This window comes from Cryptotermes secundus, unplaced genomic scaffold, assembly GCF_002891405.2.
Source record: "Cryptotermes secundus unplaced genomic scaffold, Csec_1.0 scaffold793, whole genome shotgun sequence".
NCBI classification, from domain to species: Eukaryota; Metazoa; Arthropoda; class Insecta; order Blattodea; family Kalotermitidae; genus Cryptotermes; species Cryptotermes secundus.
Window position 1 is genome coordinate 437,121 of NW_019722435.1, and position 13,069 is coordinate 450,189.

At 43.9% G+C, this 13,069-nt stretch overlaps 1 long non-coding RNA gene across 2 annotated transcripts in view; it reads left to right on the plus strand.

The window, feature by feature from the left end:
- Positions 1-13,069, plus strand: part of LOC111861489 — a 234,559-nt gene that overhangs the window by 62,924 nt on the left and 158,566 nt on the right. The window lies entirely within an intron of this gene.

Sequence of the window (13,069 nt, forward strand, 5' to 3'; positions counted from 1 at the left end):
TATAGGCTGTAGTCGTATTTTAATTTATTGGCTATAGTTCTTAAATTAAAAATTAAAAATTTGCTTGTCTCGTGACTTTTCATATTGTCCGCATTACTCGCGAGCATAGCGAGTCACACGAGCACGAGCACGAGTAATGTGGACGCGCCTTAACACACAACAGGATGTAACCAGTGAAGAACAGTTCCGTTTGCACGGAAATTATGTTTTATACACACTGTCAGACCGGTTCGTAAGCCTCGACTGAACACATGTATGCATTTCTGGAATGGGTAGAACCGTTGGGTACAATTAGAGTGTAGATCGGAAGGCAATTCCTAATGCCGGTGCCATAAATCAAGACACTTCATTGGCAGTAGGTGACATGTAAGAGACAGGAATTTGACACGCAGGATACTGCGTAATCGCCCAGTGGATCCTGCTGTAACGGCAATACGTCAAGTCCAGTACGTACATAGCTTTAAACGTGCTTAGTCACGAGATTAAAACTGCACGACGATTAATAGACAACGCGGATGGCCTTGGTGACTAAATAGACGTGCCCTGCATCCGTAGTGTGCAGTACGCATGTCAGAAAATTGAAAGCGAATATAAATCTCTAAACAGGAGGCTGTTGTAATAATGTCCAACAAAGGAACATGGTAACCAAACAACTCCAAGTGACAACAATTTATCCACGCAGTGAGCTAGTTAATATCTATAGCGATATAAGTTCTATATCTAACTGCAGGGAGTAGTCCCTCTGCAGCGTTACGATATTATTTTTATGGAGGATGTGCATTTTCTGAGGACAGGATCTGGTGTCGAACTCTTGCGAGCAAGCTCTGTGAAAGGACAGGAATACCTTAACCACCTGAGTGAATGTTAGCTCTTTAAGATCTCTGTTCCGTGGAGGTGGTTAATAAAAGAGAAAAATCCACTGATATTGTCTCTTATGAAAGGATCAGTCAGATTCGTGGAACTTTGCAGACAAACCGTAAGGACAGCTTAGAACTTTAGTCTGAGTGTGAAGAAGCTATGCGGGACTGTTAAGAAGTGCAGTTCCGCTACGGACAGGAAGAATGCGGATTCAGAGCTCTAATTACTGAAGAATGGGAACAAGGCCAAGCATGGTTTCAGGTGATCTTTCTGTTCAGGGGCAGTAAAAATGAAACAATATTCTCATGGTCTCGCTTACGTCCTCGCGATTTCAGGAACGGTCAATAAAAATAGGTTGTTTGTTTTGTTCCTCGGAAACTTTGACAAAAATCGGGAAACGTGATGCATTCTTAATAACCAGGGCCCGGATTTTGATGACCTGAAAATATTTAAAAAATGACCTAAAATATGACCCAAAAATGTAATATGCAGGGCCCGGATTTTGATGACCTGAAAATATTAAAAAATGACCGAAAAAATCCAGAAAAATGACCTAAAGGGTAAAAGAAAGAACACTTCGCTTTCATGTTATTCACATTTCAGAAAACATATGAAGAAAAATTCCCTAAAATTGCCAAAAATGACAAGAAATACCCTTAAAAGTCCAAAAATTTACCAAAAAATTACCCCCCAAATGAAAACAAATGACCTTCAACCTAAAAATGTCAACAAATGACAAAAAATTACCTATAAAATTTACATTTCTATAACCAGCAGCTCATATCGGAGATTTATATATTTAAGAGCATCGCATAGGATACAAGGAAAAAAAGATGACATGTCATCAAAATCCGGGCCCTGTTAATAACTAACTGAGGAACAAGAGCCACAGTAACAAAGCGTGCTTGATTGTGGCAACACCTGAGCTTGTGATTACCCGTACACCTCCGCCCCCTTAGATGAGTCACTGTTTATTCCTGGGTCTACGGAAAGGTAGAAATAAAGGTGGGGTCATATCATTCTGTTATCAGTGCATAGAAATTACACAGCAAACAGAGATTATTTTTTTCGATTTCATGGTTCTGTCTTCTACAAGGAAAAGTGAAACGACAGATTTCTGTGGAGTACAAGTGAGTTTGCTTTGCCATGTAACTTGTCGCTCGGATGGTTGCATGGGCCGAGTACAAGGGACACAAGTCAGCACTCGATACACGCGACCAAGAGAGAGAGGCCGACATTTGAAACATAGCAAGAACAAACATCCTGTATTACCGAAATTAATAGCAGTAACAACCTACCTTAAGAGAAAATGAAAAGTAAAGTTGTCCCTGTGCTTATCTAATTATGCACTATGAAGGCGTATGGGGGAGTAGATGTATAGATCCACTTTTTCTTGACCCTGACACTAGTTGGAGGTGAGTGGTCAGCATCACGCCCCGTTCGCTTTGCCCCCAGGGAAAGAGCCCCCAGTACCCATTGGATAGGAGGCTGAGTGGGCCTCAGAGCCGGTCTGGACGACATGGAGAAGATAAAATTTTTGACCTTACCGGGACTCGAACTCCAACCGCTCGGTCGTCCAGCCCGTAGCCAGTCGCTGTACCTGCTGCGTTATCCCGGCTCCTGCCTTAGGAGTACTATTGACAAAGTGCACAGAATTCTTTAATAATGTGTTGCCTGTGTGTCCGAAACATGTAGAGCATAAACGTGGAATGTATATATTTTATTGACTTTTTGAACATTTTTAACGAACATTTTAGTAAATTAAATTTGGATTATTGTCATATAAATGTATATTGATATTGTTGGATTATGGGCGGTAGAAGACTGTTCCTAGAAGGCCTCGCCATAGCTCAAGCGGTTAGTCGCTGGCTTCCCACTGCGGCGGCCCGGGTTCGATCCCGGGTCTGCTCAAGTGAGCTTTGTGGTAGACAAAGTGGCGCTGGGGCGGGTTTTCTCCGAGTACTTCGGTTTCCCCTACCAATCTTCATTCCACCAATTGCTCCACAATCACTCTCACCTGTCATCTGGGGCTGGTACAACAGGCCAGAAGTGGCCGTAGTGCAAGGGACTTAGTCCCACCCCACTAGCAATAAAAAAAAGACCATTTAAGCAAGGCGCATGCGCTAGCAAAACAGGAATGTCTTCGGTTTTCCTTTATTCGCATTGTTTTCTGTTTTGTTAAAATGGCGTCGCTTCACATTTGTTCAGTAGCGTGGCGCTGTATTTTGTGTCCACATTGCGGCCCGCCAGAGGCATTTAAATGTCTGAGAGGTAGAACGTCACGTAGAAGAAGCGGTGTATACGCGTCTCTGTGAGTTTTATAAATACACATGCAGAAATTCCACGGTTACATCATCTAAACAGAGGGCGGAAGTTGCCCATCCGGTCGGTCGGAAAATGAGCTGCCTGTTATACATGCGGTCACCCCTTCGCCTACTCCCTAACCCGTCAGCTGCATGGCATGTCGTCGCCCGCAATTAGCCTTGTAGGTTATCAGCAGGAGTACTTGAAAGTAGCGTCCATATCCACAGTATATCCGACATGGTCCTTTTGCATCTGCAGTGGGACGGTGCGTTTGTTTCAGACTTTCAAGTTTCAAACCGCGGCTTCGAGTGTCAAACGAATGCTCCCCCTATTTTCATCAGTTAGAGATTAGGCACTTAGTCTGTTCCTATTGAGAATTAAATTCCGAACTATAAACTTCTTTCTTATTGCTAGTGGGTGGGATTAAGTCCCTTGTACCGCGGCCACTTCTGGGCTACTGTACTAGCACCCGATGATAGGTGAGGGTGATTGTGGAGCAATTGGTGGGATGAAGATTGGCAGGGGAAACCGAAGTACTCGGAGAAAACCTGCCCCAGCGCTACTTTGTCCACCACAAATCCCACTTGACCAGACCCGGGATCGAACCCGGGCCGCCGCGGTGGAAAGCCAGCGACTAACCTCTTGAGCTATGGTGCGGCCAGTATAAACCCTTAGGCATTAGTAGAAGCCCTTGTATGGGGAATCGGTTCTTTGCAAGGCGTCTTAACGTAGACACATGCATACATGCCCTGAGCTGGATTCAGACCAATCATCTGTGCCTTGGCTTCCCAGGATACTTCCTTAATGTATGAGTGTGAGGGGTGAGCCATAAAACTGGCCCTAGCACTGCGACCTTCAATGGTCTATTGTGCTTCCCCTTTGGATTAACTCTTTATTAATCCTACACTTCGAATGAACTGTAGGACTTTGTTTATGGGCGCGTCATAAAAGTCTCTTGGTTCCATGAAGAACTGACCCAGGTGACGATATCTTAGGTAAGCTATAGCCTCACGATCATACAAGATGTGTGTAGCTGATTCATTTTCATGTAGGCACCGATCACAAGTTGGGTCCTCTGTCACTCCCAGTTTAGGTGGCAGTGTCCAATAAGTAATCTTACCACCCATCTGAGTTGATCTCTGTTTAATTTTAACAGGTCCCTCGTTCTTTTGGCAGAGGGTCCTGATATAAATCCTTTTGCCTGTTTGAGTCCAGCTATGGAATCCCAGTGTTTTTTGTGATTTCTGTTAGTCCAGTCCCTGATCGCTTTCTTGGCAACTCCAATTGAGATGCCAAAAGCTGTTCCTTAATGTAGGTTTTGCGGCTTAAATTTTGTATCCATTTCTCGTCTGTCCCATACGTGCTTCTTGTCCGCCCATCTTTCATCATAATATGTGGTACACAATGTGAAGTTTTCTCCACCAGCGGATTACTTCCTTCCTGTTAGGTCCAAATATTCTGTCAGCATCCTGCCCGCAGACATTCTCAATCTGTTCTTAAGTACTGAATTCAGCCATTCTCAACTTTCTCTAAATATCGCTTGGATCACAAATACGCTTCGATAGTGAGATGGTTTAGACAGACTGCAAGCCTCTGCTTCCATTTTCTTTAGAGCTTGAAGCAAGCACAAGGAAGCAAACATACGCGGAAGTAATCAGGCGCGTCCCTCTGACTAACACTATGACATCATTCTGTACGTTGCGTATGAACTGACCTTGTCTGAGCACAGGTGCTTGAAAATTTATGTACAAGGCTAAATCGCCATTTCTCGTTCAGAGCTGTGTTAACATTGCAGAGGCATTATTTTATTTCTAGTAATTTACACAGATAATTAGAATCTGCATTACCGATAAGTGCAACGGAAGTGTGGCAGGATGTATTGCGTTGTCCCGTTTAGGGGCACTTCGAGTAAGTGCTGGGTCTGCAACAGGTTTAAAAGTTCGCTACAATTCCTAAGCTACAGAACCTTCATTGATATACCTTTGTAACACTTTAACCCTGACTGCTGATTTATTCCAGAAAACTCAAAATTTTAAAGAATTGAATATATGTCAGAATGCTTTTGCTCTTAAAGAAGTTGATATACTTTTAAGCGGGCCAAGCCATAGCTTAGGACGTTAGCCGCCGGCTTCCCACGTTGGCAGCCCGGGTTCGATCCCAGCTCAGGTCATGTCGGATTTGTGGTGGATGAAGCGGCACTGGAGCAGATTTTCTCCGTTCACTTCCGTTTTCCCAGCCAATTCTCATTCCACCGACTGCAGCACGCTCATCTATCATCCGGGGCTGGTACAATAGCCCAAATTGTGGCCAACGTACCAAGTGGACTCAGTATCACCCCACCCCAAGAAACTAAAAAACTGCTCTTAAGTGGGATATTAGGATAGGTTTATTGATAAGGAATTAAATCGTATGGAACTAATGATAAGCAGAAGGTCAGACCCCAGCTTCAGAGAATTTCTTCTTTTCGTAATCTGTGTGAATATATCAGGTCCATATGTTCGCCTGATTTTAACATGCCATACTTTTACGGGTTAACAAAAATAACGTACGGTTCACAACACTACACACAATGTACGGAAAACCAGAAGGTGCTGTGTGTCTGCCTGCCCAAATAATTCAGCTGCAAAACCATTAGATAGATCCATACGGGAAGTCTACATTTAGAAGTCTGGGAAATTTAATTTCTGTTCAGTGGTTTCGTGGAACTCCCACTTTTCCAGAAGACGTAAGTGAGAATTTCGGTGTAAAAAAGAAGTAAAGGTATCCCTGTATCAGGCCGTGGAGGCCCATAAGGTTGTGAGATGTTGAGGTTCCCACATTTTCTAGACAGTCGGCTCACAGATGGCGGCAAGGTTGTCAGCCCTACGCGCCCGCCGCCCGTTACCCCCAACAATATTCCTGGTACTCATAGTTCATCACACTGCGTAGCTTCGTGGAGCAGAGCCCTTTCTTCTAGTTAAGATATTCCCCGTCTTTCATGGAACCGAAGTGTTCATTACCCTGTTCACAAGAGCCCGCCACTGGATTCTGTCCTGTCACACTCCATTTCTCTAAAATTCATATTGTCGTCCCATTATACCTAGGTCTTCCAGTGAGCTTTTCTTCAGGCATTGCATTCAAAATTGTATGTAAAGTTCTCATCTAACCGGTGCGTGCTACATTCATTGTCCATCTCATCCGTCTTCATTTATTCTCCCTTGTTATTATTGTGAAGAGGACAAATTGTGAAGCTGCTGTTTATGTAACTTTCTCCGTTGATTTGTTTCCTCCTCCCGTTTAATGAAAATTATTCTCCTCAGAATCCTGTCCCTAAATAGGCTATCTCAAGCTGTGTTCTTGCCGTCATGTGACAGGCCAGGGGTCATGCCATAAAACGAGAGGTAAAATAATATCTTTGTACATATCTTTGTACTATAGGATTCTGACGATGGAGTATAACACACTGATATGTTGGGTTTTTGGACTTTATCCATCGTCCTGGTTTTTAAGATAAATAAAAACACGACGTTTCGGAAACTGGATCTGTTTCCGTCCTCAGGTGAAGCTAGCTCTTTCTAAGGGACCCAACTGAATAGGCGTTTTCCTTCACCTGAGGACGGAAACAGATCCAGTTTCCGAAACGTCGTGTTTTTATTTATCTTAAAAACCAGGACGATGGATAAAGTCCAAAAACCCAACATATCAGTGTATCATTCTTTGTATTTTAAATGAGCCAAGGAAGATGAACTACAGGAAATGAATTGAAAGGAAACGTTACCCAGATTTAATGAACTCTTAATTGTTTCGTGAATGCAGTTTTAATTTTATTATTGTCGTTCCAAAATCTTTCAATTTTGCTACATTTACGAAAGTTTTATTTTCTCTCCATATTTCGTACTATGATCTGTTCTGAATTTTCATAAATAACATATTTGAAATTTTTGTTTTCAAGCTGAATTAGAAAAACGCGAACTATTATGAAATATTGTAGAGTTGTATTATAGAACTGGCGCGACTGATGTAGGGAAATGATAACCTTTTAATGGTAATACATCGGAAACGTTTATTCATAAAACTTGGAATGCGTGTCATATTATTGCTTTTCATTAATTTGTCATGTATATAGTTCGAGGAAATTTGGGCTTTCTTTCAAGGGTCATTTGTTATATATATATATAAGTCAACTATCATAAATTCGCTTACTTTATAACAACAATTCATTTACAATTTGGTGCCATTCCAAAAGCGACCCTAATCAAAGAACTTAAACTGATGCAGATTACAAACTTAAGGCATAAAATAAAATAAAGACGCCTACAACAAGCACTGGTCTTCAAAAAGAGAAAAATGATATTCGTCTATTGATATTCCCCGAACGTTTAGTGGCGTCTTTTTAGAATAAAATGCAGACGTGCCATAAGCGAGTTTCAGGATGGAACTTGCGTCCGTTAGCCCGACAGACTGATTCATTACTCTACATACGTGTGTTAAGCATTCTCTAGCAAGGAACTGCCTTAGTAGAACAGTGAAACTCAACTGGACATAGTTCAATGCCCGTTCTATCTCAATACTAGGCGCCTGCAGTTCTGCAACACTCCATGAGAGACATGCGCATTGAGGTTGTATACCTATTAGGCGTTACCTGCGAATTACAATCCGCGGTCATTTAAATAGTGAAGGCCTGTAGAAGTCTTGTGTTTGAACCTGTTTCAGTTTTACTTTTGAATTTTGAGGCAGATTGTAATCAAATTTATGACATACACACATGTTCTAGTTTGTAACTAACTCCATGGAGTTGAGCCCTTCTAGAGAAGCCGCCAATCGCTCAGTCACTCAAGAATCTTCTTGTTTACTGTATTGTATATGATTTTGTTTTGTATTGTTCCTTTATGTTATAGATTTTCCTTGTCTGTATCAGTGTAAGTTCTACTGCCACCGGGTGAACACCCAGTTGCAGTAAAATAATAATAATAATAATAATAATAATAATAATAATAATAATAATAATTTATGGAACCTCAAGGATCATTACTGTGATCACAAGAACCCTGAGCCAGATCAGTGCAGTCCATACCACCCCATCGTGTCTCTCTAAGATTTATTTTAATATTATCCACCCACCCACGTTTATGTCTTGCGCCATAGCTCAAGCGGTTAGTCGCTGGCATCCCACCACGGCGGCCCGGGTTCGATGCCGGGTCTGGTCAAGTGAGATTTGTGGTGGACAAAGTGGCGCTGGGGCAGGTTTTCTCCGAGTACTTCGGTTTCCCCTGCCAATCTTCATTCCACCAATTGCTCCACAATCACCCTCACCTATCATCTGGGGCTCGTACAATAGGCCAGAAGTGGCCGTAGTACAAGGGACTTAGTCCCACCCAGTGGCAGGAAGAGAGAGGCCGGTTGTAGTTTGAAAATAATGTATTTACACTTACTTTTCTTAATACTTATAAAATTCCATTTAGGTCACGCCATAGCTCAAGCTGTTAGTCGCTGGCTTCCCACCGCGTCGGCCCGCGTTCTATCCCAGGTCTGGTCAAGTGGGATTTGTGGTGGACAAAGTGTCACTGGGGCAGTTTTTCTGCAAGTACTTCGATTTCCCCTGCCAATCTTCAATCCAACAATTGCTCCACAATCATCCTCACCTATCATCTGGGGCTGGTACAATAGGCCAGAAGTGGCCGCAGTACAAGGGACTTAGTCCCACCCCACTAGCAATAAAAAAGTACCTTTTAAGCAAAACAACGGGAATTCAGAATAAAAATCCGTTGTCAGGGCCAATACCGTTCGTTCTCACAAACTTCTGTTGCAAGGTTTCGTCGCGAGAGGAATACTTCCTCGGTATGACGCACAACTGGTGGCATGTCTTCCATAGTACGCAGTAGTGAATCAGCCTACTGATAACACATACTAAAGCTGCACGTATCACAGGAAACATAATGCTGATTAATCGAGAGTTGTTGTGAGGCACAGGAATGTGCCTGACTAACTTCACGCATGCAAAGCAGATACATTGCAGCTTACGTCACTTGCGTTAAAATCTCCGTATTGCTGTTGTATGAAATACCAAAATGGCTGCCTTAAGCCCTTCTTAATCCATGGTGCATGCTTCAATAATTAAACGATTTTTTTAATTCGCTTAGTGGGGGGGTGGAGTCCAACTGGGTCCACTCGGCACGGCGGCCGCTGATTGGCCTATTGTACCTGCCCCGGGTGATTATGATGATGGAGAATTTGGTGGAATGAAGATTGGCAGGGGAAACCGAAGTACTCGGAGAAAACCCACCCCAGCGCCACTTTGTCCACCACAAAGCCCAGTTGACCAGACCCGGGATCGAACCCGGGCCGCCGTGGTGGGCTTGCTTCAGCTGTTAATGGAACATATGCTGCTGTTGGCTTGTGCAATCGTGACTGAGTGCAGTCCCACAAGAATTGCTGCTTAAAGGGCGACATGAACTACGGAGTTACTACCGTCCTGCACTGTCGCAGTGCAAACGTTATGCGTTATATTGTTTCCTTCCGTTTTCAATCTTGATTTTCTAAAAAAAAATCCAGAGGAAAGACGCGCTTGACACTCTCCCTACTTCCGGCACCCCGAACCCGTACCGTGTCCTAGAGCTGGTCTAGACGGTGTGGACAAGAGAAGAATCTCGTGCCTCTACCGGGAATCTAATTCCGACCCCTTGGTTATCCAGTCCGTAGCCTAATAGCTGAGCTATCCCGGCCAATTAGAAGTCCATGACACCAATAATAGGAGAGAAATCTTGTGCGCAGTCGCAAATACCACGAGACAGCGATCGAAAAGAGAGATACATATATTCTGAATTATGTAACAGAATCTAATGGCCAAATGCTTACACAACTTCGCCAGTTCTCTTACGCGAACTTCTGTTCTCACTTGGAACATAAATGCGACGCGAAAACGGAGACTGAAGGCAGTCTGTGCAGGGTCCGGATTTTGATGACCTGAAAATATAAAAAAAAGACCGAAAAAAATCCAGAAAAATAACCTAGAGGAGAAAAGAAAGAACACTTCGCTTCCATGTTATTCACATTTCAGAAAACATATGAAGAAAAATTCCCTAAAATGGCCAAAAATGACCTTAAACCTAAAAATGTCAAAAAATGACAAAAAACTACCTATAAAATTTACATTTCTGTCACCAGCAGCTCATATCCGAGATTTATATGAGTATATTTAAGAGCATCGCATAGGATACAAGGAAAAAAGATGACATGTCATCAAAATCCGGGCCCTGTTAAGAAGTAACTGACTTAATGGAGCAGATGCCTTATTGACAGGAAATTCACTGCTCTACAGGGAATCCAGATAGAGGATATGAGGCTGGCTGGGCCCCAGAGCCGGTCTGGACACTGGAGTAGAGCTATAGCCTAGTCGCTACACTGACTTCTCGCCTTTTTATATACTGGTATATATGTTTTTCAGCAATACGAAGGAACCATTAAGTCACTGTACTTTATTTCATGGCAAAGTAAAAGTAAAGGTATCCCTGTTAACAGGCCGTGGAGGCCCATAGGGTTGTGAGATGTTGACGTTCCCACATTTTATAGACAATCGGCTCATAGATGATGGTAAGGTTGTCAGCCGTACGCACCGGACGCCCTTAACCCCCAAGAATATTCCTGGTACTCATTTCTGTTACAGACAGAGTCGACCCCAGAGCCATAGTGCGGCTGGAAGGATTAGGTAAATTGAAAAAATCGACCTCATCGGGATTCGATCCCGCGATCTTCCGGCTTGTAGCATAGTGCATCAGCCAACTACGCTGCCGTGTGCCCCATTGGTTTATTACATAGTCTAATTTTAATGAATAGCAATCAAATTAAAACGTAAACTTCATTTCTTTGTTATGTGAATGTGTTTATTTATTTATAGTATGCTGTCAGACTTGTGCCCGCCTCTGTGGACTAGTGGTGAGAGTTCCTGGCTACAGATCGAGAGGTCCCGGGTTCGATTCCCGGCGCTGCCAGATTTTCTGAGAAATAGTGGGTCTGGAACGGGGTCAACTCAGCCTCGTGAGGATAATTGAGGAACTATTTCAAGGAAATAGCGGCTCCGGTCTAGAAAACCGAGATTAACGGTCGTGGGGAACCGTTACGCTGACCACGTGACACCCTCTACCCGCAAAAGGTGGCACTAAGTTTGCCGACAAGCGGCGGTCGCTCTGTCGGTATAGTTCGCTTACGGACTAGATGCCACGTAGTTGTATTTAGATGACTTCCAGGCTTCAGAGTGTTCCGCGCCTATCGAGGAGCGTACGGACCCGAGGCATTCTGTACGTCTGAATTAGTTGAAACGCCTCACTCTCTGGTCCGCTACATAATATCTCTGGAAAAGATCTCTCCAAGTCCTTTGAATCACTCTCTCCTCCGCTGCATAATATCTCTGGAAAAGATCTCTCCATGTCCTTCGTATAGGGGCGTAATGGGCCCCACAACCGTTTTGTTTGACTAGGTGGTAGCGAAAAATTAGTGTTCCTTTCGTGAATTGACTTCAGCCAGCCACCTCTTTATCACGGATCCACCGAGACAGTTATAGAGACCGGGATAGCGTAGTCGGTATAGCGACTAGCGACGGGCTGGACGACCGAGGGATCGAAGTTCGAGTCCCGGTAGGGTTAAGAATTTTCTCCATCTCGTCCAGACCGGCTCTGAGGTCCACCCAGTGGGTACCGGGTGCTCTTTCCCCGGTGGTAAACCAGCCGGAACGTGAAATTGACAGATAATTCCGAGGTCAAGATGTATACATCCACTCCCCCATAGTCTTTCATGGCGTAGTGATCAATTAGTTATGTACAGGGACAACTTTACCACCGAGCCAGATATGCAAAAGTTGAATGACCTGTCTTCGTTTCGTTCATCCCTCACGTGTGCGTTGCACAGCAAGATCAGGGTGTCCAGGGACTTGTTGAAGGAAGCGGTACTTGCTATGACGTGGATATAACGGAGCGAGCTGATGGCCTCGTCCCGCCCGCCTGAAGGAGTGAAGGGGAAGCCAGCACACTCTACTACGTATACTGGGCGTATAGTATACCTTGGCATTTAAAGCTGCACTTCTGCTGAGAGGTCATGAAAACTCAGCATGACTAGAACTGAATTAGCTTGCTGGCCGTGTCGTATAACGGGAACATCGGGCATCTTGTTGAGAGTTAGGTAGGCCGCACACCGGCTTGCGTCAAGACATGTATCAGTCAAGACACGATGTCTGCGGCATGACGCAAAGAAAGGAGCACAGTTGAAACGAATGAGATTATGAAAACCGCCGCACACCGGTCTGAGTACGAGTCATGTCGCAGACATCGTGTCTTGACTGTTACATGTCTTGACGCATGCCAGTATGCGGCCTACCTGAGGGCTGAACACGCACAGCGACACTGGTCATATCCGTACGGTTCATGTCGCATCAAGTAGTAGAATATAAAGTGTAGTCTTAGCTTTCATACGTGACGACATGCGACATCTCCCGTACGGCAGTCGGAGAGCAAAGAAATGTATTTGGTCGCTGTAGTGTGAAAAGAGGATCGTACGGCAAAAAAATCGTACTACATTTTCCCGTATGCCCGATGTCGCTGTGTGTGTTCCAGCCCTTCCGGCGTTACGCGTAGTAGTAGTAGTAGTAGTAGTAGTAGTAGTAGTAGTAGTTCCTAGTGGGCAGAAGATACTGTTATTAGGAAACCTCTTGGAAACGTCCACTTGATAGTGTGAGAAGTTAGTGGGAGGATAACATTAAGATGCATCCATAGGGTGTGAGGGTAGTAGGCACATGTAACTGGTTCAGAATCGTGTTCAGTAGCGTCCTTTGGCATTTAACCTTTCGCATTCTGCTGCTACAGCATTGGTTTCTAGTTACATAATGCATAAATATTTTTGCAGTATCAGTCGCTATCAAATATTTCTTTCCTCCCCCCCC